Source organism: Colius striatus, chromosome 2 (genome assembly GCF_028858725.1).
Source record: "Colius striatus isolate bColStr4 chromosome 2, bColStr4.1.hap1, whole genome shotgun sequence".
NCBI classification, from domain to species: Eukaryota; Metazoa; Chordata; class Aves; order Coliiformes; family Coliidae; genus Colius; species Colius striatus.
In genome coordinates, this window is record NC_084760.1 from 31915439 (window position 1) to 31930835 (window position 15397).

The following is a 15397-nucleotide window of genomic DNA, read 5'->3' on the forward strand; positions in this document are numbered from 1 at the left end:
TTGAGGCCACCTCTGACATCTCATAGCTAAGGCGTGACATTCCTGCTTGGGTAGGAGTACAAGTCACAGTCTTCCAGAGATGTAGGTCTCTTCACTTGGAGAGTTTACGTTTAAGCACCAAGGTAAACATCTTGTCATTCTCTCAGGACTTGTTGACTTAACTAATAGACCTGAGTGCCAAGGGGAACCGAAGGAAAACAACCTTCTTCCAGGGTAGAGATTACAGCACCCAGCAGTCCCACTCCCCTGGTTTTGTTTGGGCATTTTTTAAATGTTACAGCATCCACCATTCTTTGTTCTGTCTTCTCTGCTGAGAGGTGGACCTGGCTTTTCATTTCACCTTTCACAAAGCAGTGTCAGGGTGGCTTTGTGAGCTTTTGTGTAGGCACTGGCGATGCAGCTTCAGGTTGCAAAAAATTGTGTTGGAAAGTTGTCCAAATAAACTGCGGAGAGAGAAGTCCTGGAGGCTGAAAGCTGGCAGGGGTGGGAAACCTTCTGAAAATACAGGCTGCTTTACAGAATGGGAAATCAAAGTAGCCTGGAAGCCTTTTCAGTCTATTCAGTCAATAGGTGCAGGAGGTACTCCAAATAAGCAAACACTGCCTCTGAGGAATGTTTTGAACTCCTCCCTGTTGCTGTTTCCTGGTTCTGTCAGTGCTCGGTGTTTCTTTCCGTTGTGCTCTTGCAGCCGTCTGGTTAGTGTTCCCTGTGAGATGTGGAGCTTCACTGTGGTGGCTGCCGAGAACTTTCATCAGGCGCTTTTGGGCTGTGTGAACCTGTCACTGCATATGTCCAGTTTGATGTGTTAGACTTGAGATTCCCTGTTGTTTTGGTCATGGTGACAATTGGAAGCAGGTATAGGGTTCATCTCCTGTCTGCTACCGGAGCTGATGCACTTGGGGCTTGGCTGATGGCCTGGGGTTTGAGTGAGACACATTGAATCTCTGACTTAACTGTATGCCTCCTGAGATGTTCCTGGGCAAGCTGCAGGGTTTCTGTACATCAGTTTACCACTGCAGTAGTTGGATTATAATACATTTCTGGGAGTGCTGCAAGCACATTCCTTCAGGTGAAGTGGTAATGGGAGAGGTGCCACTGGCAGTGTCCAAGGCAGAGAAAGGAGGGGCAGCAGTTTATTCTGTTGACACAACAGAAATCTCTGTCAGCAATACCAACCTCTCAGGGGATGCAAAGCCTGAGGTGTACCTCCACCACTGACATAGCAGGGTATTGAGGAGAACACTTGAATTAGCTTTTATGTTAGCCAGGGTCTAAATCTGGAGCTCTGTATGGGCTTGAAAAACCTTCCTGGGAGCTGAGGGAAGTGGGCTTGCATTGGGCTGCGGTGATATCTGGGCCCTCTGAGCAGTGTAAGTGATCCCTGACGTTTAGGCAGATTGGCGACGAGCTTGGACAACAAGGTGAACTGCAGTGCCTCTTTTGGGATATAGGGGCCTTGAAGAAAACAAACCTGGAGGACAGGGTTATCTTGGAGGTTAGTTGCACTGCAGATATGTCAAAGTGGGACTTCTGAGAACTGCTGGGTGCACTCTGAGCATGGCAGGTTACGAACCTGGTATGAAAGGCGAGGAGGAAAAAGGGGGCGAGAGGTGAGTTAGAAGAGACGGCTATGGAGGAAGGGATGAGTGGACACACTCCAGAACAGTTGTGAGCTGACACGAGTGCTGGCACAGCTACGCGTGCAGTGTGGATGCATCTGCAGGCATGTGTAGAAGTGCAACAGCCAAAGGTGAGAGGCAGTGCTGGGATATGAGTTGACCAGCTGTGGGGGACTGGAGGAAAATGAGAACAGAAGGGTTCAGTTAGAAGGGAAGTACAACAATAATCATCTAGTGCAAGTGACAGGACAGTTTGTTGGCTGTTCATGGACTGCTATTACCCATCTGTAAAGGGGACTGCAAAATTGTGTGTCCTGTAAGCCCCACCTGTTTGCATTTGCAAGAAAAAAGTGAAACAACAAACCCCTCAACACATTTTTATACAACAGCAGAGTGCAGTTTAAAAAAATAAACTAGAAATAAGGAAGAGGGGAGATTTCATGTAGTGCTGGGGATTATCTCCACTGCTGTGTGCGATGTTTGCAGGCAGGTCACACCATCTGCAAACGTAGCAATGCTAATAGCAGTATTGATTTGTCTTAATGCAGTTATGAAAACTGAACCTTGGAGGTGTGGGAGGGCCTTATTGGTAATCAGCATCGAGACTAATCAAGGACAGTATCAGCCAAAGGGGAACAAATAGAAGCTAGAACAGGGCAGGGTAAAATGGTGGCCATTAAAAGCATTTAAGTGCCCACAACACTTGAAGCTCCTGCATCATGTAGAAATAAATCTATTTAATGTATGATGTCTGACTCAAAGCAGAGGAGTAGGGTTAAATCACTTTGGAAAACAAGACAAAAGAAAAATAAAGGTGCCTGCAGTGGTTTTGGTGCAAGCTAAGGCAGGTCCGAGGACTCCGCAGGATGTGGCAGAGCTGCCATAACCGCAGGGGAGGCAGGGGTGGGTGATGTGTGACCATCAGGAGGGAGATTTACCCCTGCCAGAAAGGTCAAAGCACCGTCTATCAATGAAGCACTTTTTATAAGGAGAATCTTTACAAATGATTCTTTGAAGCAGACTCCTCCTCCTTAAGCTTTTTGCTAGCAGCTCTCACAGTAGTAGGTTGATGCACTTGCCTCTTCCTGCCCAGCCTCCACAAGTTACTGACATCTCTTCCTTTAATTCTGCTTTGTAGTTGAATTTCTGCCATAAGTTGCTTCTGTTAATTCAATTATACCTTACTTTTAATTGACAGTACATTTAAATACTTCATATGCTGTTAACATAGAAATGGATGTGTGCTGTCCAGTTACCCTCTGCTCTATTGGATTGGATTATAAGAATTTAAGTAGCCTTTTTTTTTTTTCCTGGAAGTCTTTTGGGATACCAGAATCTGTCCAAGCACTGGGAAGTGCGTTTATTTTGAATGTGTAACTGTGACCAAATAATCTTGCACTGTTCTGTAAGGTTTTTTTTGAATGGGGAAGGCACAACAATGTTGTACCAGCAACACAAAATAGGAATCAGAGGAGCTGCTGGCTTGTGTTTCCTATTTTGCTGTTGACTAAATTTGATCTTTACCTTACTTTTCCATTGCGTTTCATGGGATTGGCAGCTTGGAGAGATAACATCCACCCCTGTACAAAATAAGGATACTAGATTGACTAAATAACTTGTTTGAAGGTCGGTATTGCCACTGGGTTGCAATATTTGTGAGCGTCTGCATGGGGATCTCACGAATAACAGAAAAATTCATAGAATCTTGGAGGCTCCTTCCTGTGACCAGAAGACTGGTGTAGTTAACATCTGAAGATACCAGGATAAAATAGGAAAAGAATAATTCAGGGAGAACTCAAGGGATTTTCTCTTTATTTTCTTTTTTCTTCCAGGTTCTCTGGGCCTTAGGGAAGGGTTTGTTTGGTTATTTGTCCCCAGATGTTGAGAGGATAGGGTGTACCAGGGTTGGTCTTCAGTAAAAGCTGTTTAGCCAGCACCACCAGTGATGAGGCGTGGCTGGTGACTCCACGGCAGGGTGGGATACCCCAGCCTCACCTCCGTGACACTCGTCTCATTCTTATGATTTGTCGAAGGAGCTGGATATTGGCCAGCTGCTTGATTTCAGTTCATTTTCTTCTGGGTGGTTATTTCTGAAAACCTGTAGAGAATCTGTGAGGTTTCTATAACAATGAAAAAGAATAAAATACAGTGCTTGATTTTTTTTTTTTTCTTTTTTTTTTTTAAAGAGAGGGCATTGCAATAAAAATAACAGCGAGTCTGACTTTTATTGTGGTATTTTCCTGTAAGTTAATAAATTATTTCCCACCTAGGCGTCTTCTGGGTACTTATGAGTAACAGTCAGCATGGATTAGTCTGGAACAAATCATGTCAGACATCCTAATTTCCTTCCACAGCAGAGTAATGGGTCTTGTGGATAGAAGGAGTGCAGATGATAGGATTTACTTCAGTCCTAGTTAGGTTTTTGGCATTGTTTTGATGCTCTAAGAAGGAAGCTAGGGAAAAGAAATTTTAGAGAAACTTTTGCCTTATGAGTGGTGCAATGTAGGTTTGCTAACCAGGCTTAGTTTCAGTATGTCATCAAGCTCAGAAGTGGTATTGGGTGGGGATTTCCAGATATAGACCCTGTGTCTTGGGTCATTGTAATTGATGCATTTGGTGAAATATTGGTTCAGATGCAGCAGGTAGCACCAAACTAGGGGAGGTTACAAGCACTTGAGAGGAGAGATTAGATTTTCAAATAGCTTTGGACAAACCCAGAAAATTAACTTGGAGCATTCATCATTCATATACAAAGGCATTAACATGGGCTAACATCCCTGACAAATGAGTTGGCTGTACAGACTACCTAGAGAATGTTGAAGGGACTCAGCTGAAAAACATCTTGGGGTCCTCATGTGTCACACACACTCCTTTGCCAGCATCATCCTGCCCCAACACCAGCAGACACAGTCTTCCATAAACAGGAGTATGGGTTGCATTGCATCTCCTGCTGCTTTGGCATCACTGAGTACTGGAGCCAATGTTGGGGCACTGCTTCTGCAAGACGTGGGGAAAATGAGAGTGACCAGAAGGGATCTGAAGAACAAGACCCATGAGGAAAGATGGAAAGGAGTGAGATGGTTGATCTGGAGAGAAGTCAAAGGATTTGCACAATGGATTTGCATTGTCTGGAAGACTGTTGTGAGGGAAGAAATAGGAAACCTCTGCCTCATAGCCATGGAATTAGAGCAAGCGGTAATGAGTTTGAACAGTATCATGAAAGGAAGAATCCCCTACTTGCAGGGATGGTGAAGTGTTGAAGGAGACTATTGGAGAGGTTTTGGTAATGTCTGGGGTCTCTGTGAATGAGGTTTTGCATGGGGCAGACCAATGTGTGTATTAGGGCTGGGCTGGAGGCACCTGGGAGGAGGATCCCAAACACAGCGGGATTTTATTTGCAGAAGTTGTGGTGTTACTGGGTCAGACAAGAGCAATGAATGACATTGGTGTGGTGGGACTGGAGACGCTGGGCTGGAGGAGAGGGATGCTTCCCAGCTACGACTGGCTTTGGCAATTGGAGAAATGATGGTCAGATCTGTGGGAGGGTAGGAATCGGAGCAAGTCACTTGGTTTTGGTTTTCTAATCCCCAGAAGTTGAGAGATTAGGAGTCGCAGGAGCAGTTGAGCTCACTCGTGGTGCTCTCTTCTGTGACTCCTTAAGGGTTGGTGAAGCCTCTGGATTCACAGCTGGCAGATGCTGAAGGGATGCAAATTATTGTACTCAGGTCTCTGTTCTTAACAGAAAGAGAAGTGATCTCTAACCTTTCAGAGCAATGCATAGTGGCTCCAAAAAGCTTTAAAATGGCACTCTCATATTTTATTTCTTTCTCCTGTTTTTAGATCTTGGCATAGTAATATTCTGAGTTAAAAGCCAAGTAAGCCTTCTGAATTTGAACTTGATACTTGCTTGTTTTGCAAGATGAGTTTTGCAAATATTTAAAGTAGTGAGAGCAGATTTCAGCAGATTTTTGAACGCCAGAAGAATTTGCTGTCTGAATTTGAGAGAAATCTGCAATTTTTTCAACAGGGAAGCTGTTTTCTATTTCAGGAGAAATAATAAAATGCAAACACGGGCAGCAAAATTGTTTGTCAGTGTAGGATGAGAACGGGAGCAGACTTTCTGATGTGAGATGGTTGAATCTAATTGTGATTTCTTTTTCAGCTGGGAAAATTGTTTCTTGCAGGAGAGGCCAAAAAGTAGGACGGTTGTCGCTTAGAAGAAAGCTGTAATGTAAAGTATGTTTGGTTTGTGTCTTCTCCTCCAGGAAGTCGAACCGCTTGGACTTTCTCTCAAGAGGTTCCAAGATAGGTGGTGAGTACTTTCTGGAGCCTGCTTCTTTCAAGTCGTGAGTACTTTCTGGAGCCTACTCATTTCAAGGCATTCTTTAAATCAGCAATAGAAAAAACAAATTAGTCATAGAAAATACAAGAGGTGCTTTTTGTTCTGCACCAGGTGCAGAAGTTTGCGTTTGCTGAGCCTGTGGCTGTCAGGGCTAATCTGTGAGCAGGGGTTTGGCATCAAAATGTTAAGCTTTAACTTTGCACCAAAATGGATTTCCTGAGATTTGATTAGTGAAATAATTGTTGAATGTTTTTAAATATTTGACTTCGGGGAGAATCTGTACAGATTACATTGTACTTTTTAGTGAAGGCCTACGCTATCAATTGAGGCAAAATGTTTTCAGTGTCTAAGGGCAACCTTAGGGGTTTTTTTACCTTCTGTTCTGTCTGACTCTGTTAATCTAAAGGAATGCAAGTTCCAGAGAGTTAAAGGACATGCGTAACTGCTGCATGTGACTGATTTTGTCCTGCCTGCACCCAAGACTGCCATGTATTTCATTTGTATACACTTCATTAGGTCTTTATTTGTAAGTAAGTGAAACATTAAGTTGATAAAGAGCTGCAGGAGAATGTGATTGCTCAGGTATTCCAGTCTTGTGGTGTTTCAGCTGGGGAGCCACCTTTTAGGCTGGTGTAAATCTGTGCAATTTCTTTTCCTCTGGTGGAGCTAATCTCTTCTGGTAAGCACCAGCTGGGACTCTGTTCTGTAGCACCCTTTGCTGTTTGTTTTGATTGTTTCTAGAGAAATACATAACCTGTTTCCTCTTTCAATTCTAGACTGCTTTTCAGTGAGATTAACCAAATTATATAATTGTCCATTAATTGCTCAGGAAGTTTATTCTTTAGTTGCATTTCCCTAGTGCACAGGATACAAGCTATTAGAGCTTTCATGTGTTCAGACTGACTAATGAACAGCAGTTGAATGTCCCAAACCTCTAATGGGCTTCTCCATCTTCTAAGTCAATGTATTTTTAATAGATAAGGTGCTTTTTGATACATATGGTGCCAGGTTGACTTCTTGAAGTGTCTGTACAGCTGAAATGTAGCCATCTGCACTTGTTTCATTTTGGGTCAAAGGAAGATGCTGGGGTTTGATGTGTTGTACTTTGCTTGTGTCCACCTTAAGTCTGTGTTCATTTTGGCCAGAAAATGCTCATTTAACATTTATAAGTGTCTTGTTTAATGCCCCCTAATGTGCTTGTCAATAATTAGATTTTTCATTGATGAAAACATCCCCTACTTAATAAACTGTTATCTGTGTTTTCTGTATAAAGAGAGCTAATTTACCCCAGACAGTTTTTCTAAGTCTTATGTCCATAAAACAGGAGTATTACAAGGCCAAATCATGAATCCCGTGTGCCTTTTGCCAAAAGACTCTTGTGAGTAATAGCTTATAAACCCCTCTTCTCTCTTAGCCCCGCAGCTGTGGTAGGATCTGTGTTATAAACCTGCACACTGTTTGTACTAATAATCGCTGTACTGGGACCTGAATCATCAGTTGATCTTTTTGAGATGTTGGAAAATGAATCAAGGTCTCTTTTCCTCGGGGCAGATGGGAGGATGGGGTTAGTGACTGTAATACATGTGTGTAAAGGCCAGGCAATTTTAAACTGTCAGTTTAAATTGTACTTAAAATTGGATTTTCTTTTCTTCTTGTTTCAAGTAACACCTGAATAGTTTATAAGTTAAATGTCTTGGGTATTAACAAGGTTGTGCTTTCCATAATTAGTGTTCCTTTCTCCTGGGTAGATCCTTTGGGTAGTATATTCAAAAGCATAAGAGTTCTGTGTTTTTTCAGGGAAACCTGGGCTCCAGACACACTTGTGCAAACAGAGTTTAGAGGTGTCAGGTGTTTAAACATCACATCTTTGCTGCTTTAATAGTCTCTGTCCCTCCTTTTCAAATTCAAGTATGTCCTTTATTCCAGTTTGGGCATTTGAATGATCCATACCAGTATGAAGGCACATCTACAGAGTGTAACAGTTTCTGTATGGAGCCTTGTGGTGGTCTGGCTTACATACAGTAAGGAACAGTCTTGAAGGCAGACTAGTGCTGAGCCAACTGGGCATTTTCCAAATTGTAACGTGCAGCCAGTGACACGTGGGTGGCAAAGTATAGCATCATCAAAATATATGTGAGAGTGCCTGAAAGTAGCTTGAAATTCACCTCAGGTGAGCACATCTGGAGGTAAGGGTGCTGACTGGGAAAGAAGGAAACTGGAATTTGGCCGGTCTCCTGACCAGGTACCAGAGGCTCTGATGGAGCAAGCTGCTTCCCCTTGTCTCTGCCTGTCAGCACATGCCTGGACAGTGAGGCACTAGACACAAGACAGGAGATGTGCCCTGATCAGGGCCACCCTGGGCAGAACCACTGGATTGGCCACCATGCAGGGTCTCACGTGCCCCGCAGTGTTTTGGGGCGCTGCTGGGGTGGCTGTGCTGGGAGGTTGGAGATGTGATGTGGGCATGAGGGCTGTTGCAGTCTCAGGTGTGACACAGTGGGGCCACAGCAGTGGCATTGCTGTAGCCTCTGGGCTGTTTTGGAGGAACACGTGAGTGGCTATGACCCATGGCCAGGGAGGGCAGAGGATGTGACGTGAAATGGCATGAACAGCAATGGAAACTGCCTGTTGGTTGCACAGACATGAGGCTTTGAAGCTGAAACAGGGCTTCTTGCTTCTCTAGTGCAGAGGTGGCGTGCATCAATGCAACATCTGGGACTTGAACTTTGAAGTGGAACTTTTTGCAGTCAAAGATTGACAGATCTGTCCTTCCAAACTGGCTTTGAGAAACATTTTATTTTAAAACTGAAAGCTGAGCTGAAACTTGTTCAGCCTTTGTTTTTGAGGGAAGGTGGCTTCCCTTGAATGGGAAATCACATGGAGTTGGGCTTCTGGAGATACCTCAGGACCACTTGTGGCTTGGCATGGAAACCAGGGAATACTCTTGCCTTTGGTGCTGGGGTGTTTTTGGAAGTACTTCTGAGCATAGAATAGGGTTGTGGGCACCTCCCTGCAGCTTGGCTCTGGGACCTTTTCTGTTCAGTCTTCATCCCTGAGTACTGGTGCTTCTTGACATGGCTGCTCTTCTACTGTCCCTGCCAGCGTCCCCCTATCTTCCCCACAGCTCACCTGTGTCCCCATATATAGGGTCTCATGGGATCACCCTCCCTGTGAGCATCTGGACTCTGTGAGGAGGAAAAACCAGCAGCAGAGATGGACTGCCAAGGCAGAAGAGGAGGGAGGGAAGCAGGCAAGACAAGGGGGAATTTGAGATTGTTTTCCCCTTTCTGTTGGCATCCTCTGCACTACAGCCTTGGAAAACTCCCTGGTTTAAGGATTCAAATGCTGTTGGGAAAGGGAGACCATTCAGTGTTACCTTTTCCTGTTACCTTTCTCCTCAGTCTGCTAAACCCTGCCGGAGGAAGCTGCGAGGGACAGGTGTCTGTCACACATAAAACCATACCCCAGTAGGGGGAAAAAGTGCAATTAATTGGAAAATGTGTCTATAAAAAGAAAAATTGGGGAGCACAATAGCAAATGGAGTATCTTGTGTGAGTGGCTTATGTAATGAAGTAATTGGGAAGAGTTTATTATGGTTTGATGTGTCACTAGTCAAAGCTTGGTTTTTTTTCCTCCTTACCACCTTTAAAAGTTACTATTTTGAGTATGTCTTCTACATTGGCATTATAAATAGGTTTTATTAGTATTTTCACTCTTGAGGCTTTCCTATGTTGTATTGAGTGTTTGCTTTCCATATGCTGTTTGCTCATACAAAGATATTAAGGACAAAACCAACCCCAGAATGAATGTGCAACAATGCTGTTCATCTGTGTTTGTTTTTATGAATTAATGTTCTGCCTGGGTGCACACAGGCTTCAAGATTGCCCACTTTTCAAAAACTTTTAAAATTCAGACTCTGTCCTTAATTCTTTACTTTTATTAGAGAAAATTTAAAAGCAGGCTCCGCTTTTAAATATGGAAGTTATTAGCCAAGATTTCCAAGCTGGAAGATAGAGAGGTGACAGGTTTGGATTATTCTGTAAGAGTTCTCTTTTCCCCTCTGTGTACTGTGCCACTTCCAAGCCATCTGCATTTTGTATAGATGTTGCTATATAGCATGAGAAAGGAGTGTCTCCTACTGCAAGTATCTCATGTTGATTCACTGCTGTACAACTGTTCATCCTCTAATAGTGTGGGATTACAAAGCATTATCATGCTCAGATTGACTCAGGTAGTGCTATTTTTATTTAAGCTGTATTAAGGTATCATTGTGAATCTTTGGTCTTGCAGCATGGGAGTAATACGATTTACTATTTTTACAAAAAATCAACATGGCTGTGCAAAATCCTGTCCATGGAAGAGCTGCAAAGATTAGTCATGAGCTTAACACTTTTTTCGTTTTCTTTTCCCCTACAGTGAGTCATTACATTTTTAATTTTCATGTGACCTCTGTCATGTTGGCCAGGCCTGGAATAAAATAAGAGAGTGCCTTGGCTTATGGTCAGGAACTTGGTACCTGCTGGGAGAAGCTCTGCTGTACACAAGAGGCTTTGGTGTAAGAGGGTAGCAGGTTTGAGGATGCTCAGTGGAGTTACCTGGGCAGCCACCAAAGAAGTGCAATGGGTTTTATCCGAGCCCTTGTGATGTTGTCTAATTCAAGCAAATGAGATCTCTCATGGACATCAAACCAGCATTCGTGTCCCTCCACTTTACTGGCTTTTAAATCAGGCCCTGCCTCTCAATTAAAAAACCTGCAGTAATTTTAAGTGGATCCTTTTCTCACTCCTTTCCTCCCTACCACCCTGCAGCAGCTTGATGCCCTGATGAAGCAAAAACAGATGTACACCCTGGGATTGAGGTTGGCTGAGGGATGCAATCAGAGATACCTATGTCTGTCTGGATCCTGTGGATTGGACAGGCTGCCAGCCCTTGCAGTTCCAGAGGAGGAGGAAAAAGAAGCATGGTCTTTCTTGGAAAGGGCATGCAATGGGAAATGAGGTGTGATATTTTTTTTTTTCTTTCTTTCCTCAATTGGGGTAAATATGAAGTTGACCAAAATTCATTTCCTTTCCTAACTCAGAAGAGTTACCACTAAAAGTCACCATAGTTTGGTTTTACCTGTGGATGCAAAAATGGCATCATAATGTTGCTTTGGTGCTTTAGGAATTGCCTAGAAGAGTTATAGAGGGCCAGGGATCATTTCCCATAAGCAGCTTGGATGCAGACCCCTTTCTGGGGAGTGCAGTAGGAAGGATGTCACCCATCCTTAATCTTCCCACCTCTAGGGTTGGATGTGAGGCATTTCAAGAGCAGAGAGTGCAATCTCTTTGGGGGAGTTCTTGGGCACCTTTCTGGCCTTCATTGGCATTTGGAAGGTGGGGCGGTGACTGAGAGGAGAAGAGGTGATGGAGCAGCTCAATGTGACCATCCTCCTGGGCTCTGCATCCCAGGGCAGCCTGACTGGTGAGCAGCTTAATTAGTCTGATTGGCTTGTGGCACCCAAAGGCACCAGGATCCTGGTGGGAATGAGCAACCACAGCTGTCACAAGTGTGGTCTCTAGTTGTACAAGTATGAACACACGTAGAGACATACGAGACCTCAGTCCACTGAAGCAAGTGAATGAGCATTTCCATCCCCTTCCACCCTTCATTTGAAGTGAAGTAGGCATTTAAGAATGTGAATTTTTACAGCTTGCTCCTTAATTACCAGGAGAGCAGGATAAATTTCAGTAACTTGCTTGACTTCTGCCTTACAGAGGAAAACAGCCAGTGGTAGCGTCTGGGTGCTCCACAGTTTGGCATGGGCAGCACAGTGTGTCCATTGAAGGGTTGAGAAGATGCTGTAGGTTTGCCAGTGCAGCACCACAGCTGGCCATCTGGCAAGGGCTTTCAGTTCTGTTCCCTCCTGGCCGTGAGCTGTTGAGTTAGTTGTGGAGATCATCTGGTGAAGTCTGGTATCCATCACACTGTTTAGGGTAGAGAAAAAAAACCTGAAAAATAAATATAATAAAATACGTGGATGATTTTGATGTGAGGCACACTGGGTTTGAGAATAGTTGGGCTTGAAAGCAGGGAAAATATTCTGGTTGTTAATTTAAAGGATTTATGAAGTGAAGGCTGAGAACCCCATCCTATTTTGAGGGGCTTGACCTATCTAATGTGTTTGTTTTCTTAAAAAAGAACCTCTTTTTGTGCTTAACATATTTCAGCTGTACGTAATTGTTTCAGTAGCAAAGTTAACCATGTAACTGGCTAGCCACTTGCAGACTAACAGGTCCAAGTGTTTTGCTACAGCTTTGTTGATGCATTCCTGCTGTGACCAGAGGCTTGGGCTCCATCGCTTTAGCGGTTTTGTTTGGACGGCTTGATTTGGGACTTTTTGGGATATTGGAATGTTACCTCCAACACCACCAAGTGTTGCATCTGCCATCATGTGCAGTTGTCACTCTCCTCCAGCACGGCATTCTGGTGAAGTTACAGAGGAGCATCAGTGGAGTCGGTAGGATGGAAGCTGGTTTTTGTGTGAGCAAAGAGAGTCTGAGCTAAGCCAGATAGTTTTGTTTCCTTCTACTTAAATTTGGTATTTATAAATATTGCCCTTGGGTTAGCAGAAAATTTTGTCTCTTAGCAGTCAAAGTCCCGGTTGCTCCCTTCCAGAGAGCTGCCCTGCAGTGCACAGGGAAGAAGATGTGGCTGTCAGACCCTTGTTTAGATTTTGCTGTTGTCTGGGATGAAGCATCAAGATCTCCAGTTGGACTAGGTGATCACTGTAGGTCCCTTCCAACTGAACTGTTCTGTTCAAGTGCAGATAGGATTGGAGAGATGGAAGAGGACTGGACTGAAGATCACAGCTTATATCTCTGTTCCTGCTTTGGTGGTGGAGGAGGAGTGGGAGAGATTTTCTTTGCTAGGTGCTTGCTGGCTGTCTTGCACCCTAAAGCCTGACAATTAATTGTCTCAGTTTTGATTCGTCAGCAAATAGAGTGTGGTCATAAAATGTAGTGAATCTGCTACGGCAAAAATGAAGCGGATTTAACTACAGAATTTTTCGTTCCCCATCAAAAATGATTTGGTCTTCATTGAATCTCAAGGGAAATATCATTTCCAGGAATTAAAAAATAATTTGGAGAAAATGTTAATTTTTGTAATTTTGAGAGGAAATGTCATTTTAGTGATTTACCATCAAAATATCATTTATATTGAAATTACTAAGGCAGTTTGGTTTTAAGTATTTTTCTAGATTAAAATACCTTCTCTCTGAATTATAATGAAATATTACAACACTGGAGTGCAATAATTATGTTAATGTAAGAGTATGAAAATAGAAACTTTGGGATTCAAAACCTTGGGCAGATTGACTTCAGAATATACTAGGAGAACCTTCCCTGAGTTTGCATGTGCTTTCTAAATGTGAATCTGAGGAAAAGAGCTCTTTCTTTTTGTTTTGCTTGCATTTCGGTTTTGGTTGGGTTTTTTGGTTTAACTTTGATCAAATAGATTTCCTAGGCTCTATAAAGAGTCAGGTGAGAGAATTGAATGGGCCGTATTCACCACTGTAACGGTAGTGGGAGATGAATTTATCTACAAAATGGCAACTGAACGGAGGATTGATAGAGGATTGCATGTTCAAAGGACATTTTGGAGCAGGAAGGTACTAAATTCTGGATTTTGTAGAGTACCTGGGAAATGACTTCAGGATGCCCTCTTGAATCAGTGTGCTTTTAAAGATCACAAGCTGAGTCTCTAAGGAAAGGGGTTTGGTTTTGCAGGCTATGTGGTTCTTTGGTTGTTTTCAGACCTCAAGCCTCCCATGTGCTGTGAGATGCCCTGGTTAGGGGTGACAATGGCTCTGCCTGGAGTCCCAAAGCATCCCAGGGTGCAGAGCAGCATCTGCCTCCGTGACAGCACCCGCACAGAATCCAGGGTTTGTTATGCCTAATTGCAAGTCAAAACCTGGAAGAAGTGGTTTAATAATGGGAATGTCAGCAGACCCGTGAGTACAATGATGCTGTTGGATGCTCTCATAAATCTAAGGTTTAGGGATAACAGTTTTGATGAAGGGCATTGGGAGAATGCGAAACTGCAGTCATTAAACTAAAATGGTCTTTTAAACTAATGGCAGCTGCTTAAATAGTTTTGCAGTGGAACAGATTCCCTTAGGCTACCATTCTTCAAATAATACAGGTCCTATTGACTTTAGAAAAACAGGAAAATACTTTGTTTTGGTGCTGTAGCACTGCTTTTACATTCATCCCAAAGGTCAGGCTGCTAAGTGTTTATTGGGTTTTAAGCTGGAGGTGTTAGAAAATAATGAATGCCAATGTTTCCAGATAATTAATTCACTGTTATTTCCCCTGAATTAAGCCACCTGCAATACCAAGGATTCACACCTGTTTCTGTATGATTTCCAAGTGACTATGGGAGCACGTTCCTCTGTCTAAACTTGTCTGTGTTTAACCCAGTAGGTAGTTCTGCACAAGGTCTCTGTTATACAGAATTCTATCAAAATGTCTCCATCAAAACTTTTCCAGCTCCTGATGGTTTAGAGTGATACACAGTAAAGCAGCATGTTGCCTTGTCTTGTTTAAAGCTGTCATTTAAAGCTGGAGGTATAAAGATGCACGTATTGTCTTTTCCTTCATGCCAGAGAGGTCCTGATGGAAAAAGACTACCCAAGATCTGAACTGCGTTGGCCAGTTTCCTTGAAGAAGCATCTCAAGAGGGTTTGATGGTCACAGAAGACACAACCCATTCTCAGCTGCCCAATTTCACATCTTTTCTAATTTTTTATTTTCCTCTTCCCAGGCTTGGTTTCTTCCTGTTTTGTCTCTATCTCCTTGTCCCACTCATTCTTCAGTTGGATCAGAACTGGTTTTCTTTTATTTATTATTTTTTTCCTCCTTTTATTACAAAGAATAGAGGAGAGGACAAGAGTAATCCAGGCTGTGAAAGGATACTGAGCAGCAGATTTTGGTTGGTTTGTATCATCTCTTTTCACACCATACACAGCTCAGAGCCTGCTTCTCTCCCTGCAGGCTTAGTTTTGGCCTGGGGCTGACCTTGCTTACTGAGTAACTGCAGACTGATTTTTAATTTTTAAATTTCTTTTAAAGTAAATAGAGCCATTTGAAATGGATGTGAAATCTCTTGAGAGGAATCATATTTCATTTTGAAGCCCTCAGTGTCATGAGGTGACAGTTTGAAGTCGGATGTTGTCATGCTCCCTAGTTTTTCTAGGAGCTCTGCAGGACTGAGCAGGTTTGAAAGGATGGGCTGAAGGTCTGGAGGTCTCCATCTGTGTTGAATGCAGTTTTCACAACCCAGTGAGCTCTCTTCAGAATGTCACATGCAGCCCCAGCTCTCTGCAGGTTTTGGCTGTTCTGTGAGATAATATACTCCTCCTTTCCACCACTTTTCTCCTTTGCTTCTGTAGCCT

The 15397-nt window shown here is 43.3% G+C and overlaps 1 protein-coding gene across 4 annotated transcripts in view; it reads left to right on the top strand.

The window, feature by feature from the left end:
• The window catches only part of HPCAL1 (hippocalcin like 1), a 69503-nt gene that overhangs the window by 10684 nt on the left and 43422 nt on the right, over nt 1-15397 (top strand). For 2 of the 4 annotated variants that reach the window (XM_061990383.1, XM_061990386.1), the window contains exon 2: nt 5885-5931. The exons of the other annotated variants lie outside the window; for them this stretch is intronic. The gene's annotated coding sequence lies outside the window, so the exon portion shown is untranslated. The remainder of the gene's footprint in view (nt 1-5884; nt 5932-15397) is intronic. 4 annotated transcript variants of the gene reach the window in all.